This window comes from Artibeus jamaicensis, unplaced genomic scaffold (assembly GCF_021234435.1).
Source record: "Artibeus jamaicensis isolate MK-2021 breed Jamaican fruit bat unplaced genomic scaffold, CSHL_Jam_final contig_1998, whole genome shotgun sequence".
NCBI classification, from domain to species: domain Eukaryota; kingdom Metazoa; phylum Chordata; class Mammalia; order Chiroptera; family Phyllostomidae; genus Artibeus; species Artibeus jamaicensis.
This window is the reverse complement of record NW_026521407.1, coordinates 23,629,724-23,634,217: the sequence shown is the minus strand read 5'-3', so window position 1 is coordinate 23,634,217 and position 4,494 is coordinate 23,629,724.

The window sequence follows — 4,494 nt, the reverse complement described above, 5'->3', positions numbered from 1 at the left end:
TGATCACATAGTGTTTACTCGTGTTGAATTTTAGTTCACTGGTGGGGTTTGGGTGAAATAGATGTTCCTTAGCATGTAATAATTAGAATTCACAAGAGGCGCTGAAGTTTTCTGTTTCTCCTTTGAGGTGGTTCAGTGGTAGTTGCTGGGCTTTGAGGAAACCAGAACTACCATTTGAAAAATAGTTTATTATTTCCAAGGCCATAACAATTTTAAGTTTGTGTTCTTGTTTAAAAGTAGAAGGATTTTTGCTTCTGCATTATGAAATGCAAGTCTCTTTGTTCCAAGATTATATGTGGCCATTAAGACCATTTGAGTTCCTGTTATTTACAAAGATGAACAAAATTTTTATGTGTGATATTTGAGACTGTTTTATGACGTTGAACAAGTAGTTTTTTAGAATGATAATTTTCTAGGCTTGTAAAGTTGCTATGAAAAAGGTTAATTTTGTCAACCATTGGATATTGCAGGAGTAGGGTATGGGGGCAAGCAGTTACTGAAAACCTAAAGCTTTTATATAGTGAATGCCTATATAGCTTAGACATTAACCAATGTACAGATAGATAGGAAATGCATCTGAAAAGGGATCATGGAGCTGAGGATTTAAGAAGCCAGTCCTTGGAGAAAGTCTTGGGGAAAAATATTAAGGCAGAAGGAATAGTAGGTGCAGAAACTGTAAGATGGAAAAGCTTACCACCCTGGAGAAACAAAAAAATGAAATATGAGTGGTGGGTTGGGACTGTGTTGTGCGTAAATGGGAAGGTGGATAGACCAAAAACACAGGTCTACGTATTCCAATGGAAGTCATTGAAGGACTTCAAGCTGGTGAGTAATACATAGTTTATACTTTTTTAAAAGCTCATTTTGTGTGTAGGTGGTCAGTTGGTAGGGTAGGAGGTTAGAAGGTAAGAAGAACCTGGCTCAAGACAACTGTTGTCATGAATTTGACTGGAAGGTCATTGGGAAGTTTATGTGATGCCAATCCTTTGTAAGAAGAATAAAAAGCAAAAAGATTTGAAACTTTTACACATGCTTTTGTCCACATCAGATCTAAAAGACTTCAGTGTGGGAAATGTTTAAAGTCTAAGCAAAAAATGCTAACAAGAAAATGCCTCCAACAGAAGTCGAGTTTGAAGAAAGATAAACACGTGCATTGGGGAATGGTGGCATTTGAACTAGGTCTTACCAGATTGTTAGGGCTTGGACAAATTGCAACATGTTAGAGGAAAAGACTGGAAAACTACAGAGGCCCGTTAATGAGTGTTGTGGAAAACGGTAAGAGGCTACGGTGTAAAGGTTTTGGGGTACACATTTTTCTGTAGGAATTGGATTGCCTTTGGCTATTTGCATAAAACTGCTCACTGGTGCCGGGGCGCGGTGTCGCCTTGTTCTGCTTTTTTTTTTTTTTGCTATGGTTTTGCATACCACGTGTCTTCAGAAGAAACCAAAATGTGTATTTGCATCAGTGCAGGCTGTCATTGACTGATTCTTAATCACTATCAACCCAATGATGTGGATTCGTAGGCGTCAGGAGCTATATATCGGTCCTGTTACTGATTTGGTCAAATTATAACTAATATTTAACTGGTGCTGACTTGAAATGTTTTGGAAGCCCTTCATACCTCAGACCTTTATTTTTCTTGGTCACATTCTTGCAAATAGCTCAATTTTTCTGCCATTTCTCCCAATTGTAAGACGACATTTCCCCTCAATTGGTAATGCCACACAAGTATTAATTCATATAACTAAATCCCCTTCTATCTGTATACATAGGACCTTCCTGGTAACTGGTTCTCTAAAGAAACAGTTTAATAGTCTGAAGTGAGTGTGCTGTTAATTCTCCCAGATTATTTGTATCTGGACTTTGAGAGATCAGTGACCTGCTTGCTCATTCCTCAAACGATTATTTAAACATGTATTTGCTTCATTTGCCCTATGACATTTTTCACCTACTGACTCTTGGAAGTTCCCCTTCATTGAGGTCTGGTGCATGTATTAGGTGCTAAAAGTTTTAGTTTTTTCCTCTTCAAAGAATATTGCCTATAGTGCCATACTGCTGAAGGCAAAACCTTACAAATTGATATTTTGGACGACATAGAATCAATTACACATTATAGATGTATAATGTGTTATCATACTTTTTAAAGTTGCTGGATTCATGATACTGTAAAGTGATTCTTTGTAAGGGTATAGTAATTTTTTCCCATTCATTTGAACAAATGAAATGCATCATTCACTGCCATTGCACATGTCTGATGACTGCATTCAAATTCATTGAAGATAGTAAAAGCCAGGCTAAGGTAACATAGTTACAAGCCTGTATTTACACTGCTACTGCTTTGGACTAGGTATCCATTCTTTAACCCCTTTCACTATGCTCTGGAATCTCACCAAGTACTCCCTTTTTTTTTTTTTTAAAGATTTTATTTATCTTTTAGAGGGGAAGGGAAGGAGAAAGGGAGAGAAACATCAATGTATGGTTGCCTTTCGTGCATCCCCTGCTGGGAACTGGCCTGCAGGGAACCGGCCTGCAACCCAGGCATGTGCCCTGACTGGGAATCGAACTGTGATTGTCTGGTTCACAAGCCCGCACTCAATCCACTGAGCTACACCAGCCAGGGCAGTACTCCCTTTTTTAAAAAAGATTTATCTTTAGCCCTGGCTGGTGTAGCTCAGTGGATTGAACACAGGTCTGCGAACCAGAGGATCGCAGTTCAATTCCCAGTCAGGGCACATGCCTGGGTTGCAAGCAAGTTCCCTGCAGGCCAGTTCTCAGCAGGGGACGTACTAGAGGCAACCATACATTGATGTTTCTCTCCCTCTCTCCTTCCCCTCTAAAGATAAATATTTGTAAAAATAAAGAATAAAAGCCTACATTAAAAAAAAAGATTTATCTTTAGAGTGAAGGGGAGGGAGGGAAAAAAAGAAAGGTCAATGTGTGGTTGACACTCGTGGTCCCCACTGGGGACCTGTCCAGCAACCCAGGCATGTGCCCTGACTGGGAATCAAACTGGTGACCTTTTGATCTCAGTCCGTTCTCAATCCACTGAGTTACACCAGCCAGGGCCCTTGATTTTGTGGGTTTTTTTTTTTTTTAAGGGAAAGGTGAGGGAGTGAAGGAAGGGAGAGAAACATCAACGTGAGATGATGTGAGATGATCTCACCTAAGAGAAATACTGAACGGTTGCCCCTCACATACCCCCAACCGGAAATCTGGCCCATAAGTGGGGGTGGAACCTTTCAGTTTGCAGGCCAGCGCTCAACCACCTGAGCCACGCTGGCCAGGGCACCACTTATTTTTTGAGAGCAGTTTTATGAAATTAAGAGGACGTTTCAGGGATTTTTTATATATTCTCTGCTCTCTGATGCATAGTCTCTCATTGTCAACATCACCTGAATTTTGAAACCAAAGGTGAGCCTACACCAATACCTCAATCATCCAAAGTCCCTAAATTATCTTAGGATTCATTCTTGGTGGTGAAAGTTCTATGGGTTTGGATAAAAGTATTATGACATCCATCACTATACAGAGTGTGTTCACCGCCCTGAAAATCCTCTGTGCTCAGCTTACTCATCTTCCCACTCTCACCCCAGGCCACCACTGATTATATTTTCTCCATAGCATTACCTTTTTTCAGAATGTCATAGTTAAAATCACACAGCATCTAGCCTTTTCAGATTGACTTCTTTCATTTAGCAATATGTGTCTAAGTTTCCTCCATGTATTTTCATGGCTTAATATTTCTTTTTAGCACTGAATAATGTTTTATTGGATGTACTACAGTTTATCCATTCACATATTAAAGGCCATCTTGGTGGTTTCCAGGTTTTGGTACTTATGAACAAAGCTGCTCTAAACATCCATGTCCAGGTTTTTGTGTGAACATAAAGTTTTCAACTCCTTTGAGTAAGTGCCAAGGAGTGCAATTGCTGGACTGTATGGGGAAAATGTTTAGTTTTGTAAGAAATTGCCAAGCTGTTTCGCAAAGTGCATCATTTTGCATCAGTGAATGAGTTTTACGCATCTTTACCAAGGTTTAGCATTGTCAGATTTTGGCCATTCTGGTAGGACTGTAGTAGCATATTGTTTTAATTTGCACTTCCCTGATAATGTAGAGCATGTTTTCATATGTTTGTGCTTCCTTTGGTAAGATGTCTGTTAAAGCCTTTGGCCCAATTTTTTCTGTAAAGATTTTATTTTTTTTAATGATTTTATTTTTAGGAGGGAAACATCAGTGTGTGGTTGTCTCTTGTGCACCCTCTACTGGGGACTTGGCTTGTAACCTGGGCACGTACCCTGAATGGGAATCAAACTGGAAACTCTCTGGTTTTCAGGCTGGTGCTCAGTCCACTGAGCCACACCAGCCCAGGGCCTTTGGCCCAATTTTTTTATTTGTTTTCTTGTTCCGTTTTAAGAGTTCTTTGTGTGTTTTGGGTTTACAAAGTCTTTCATCAGATAATCCTTTTGCACATATTATCTTCCAGCCTGGCTTG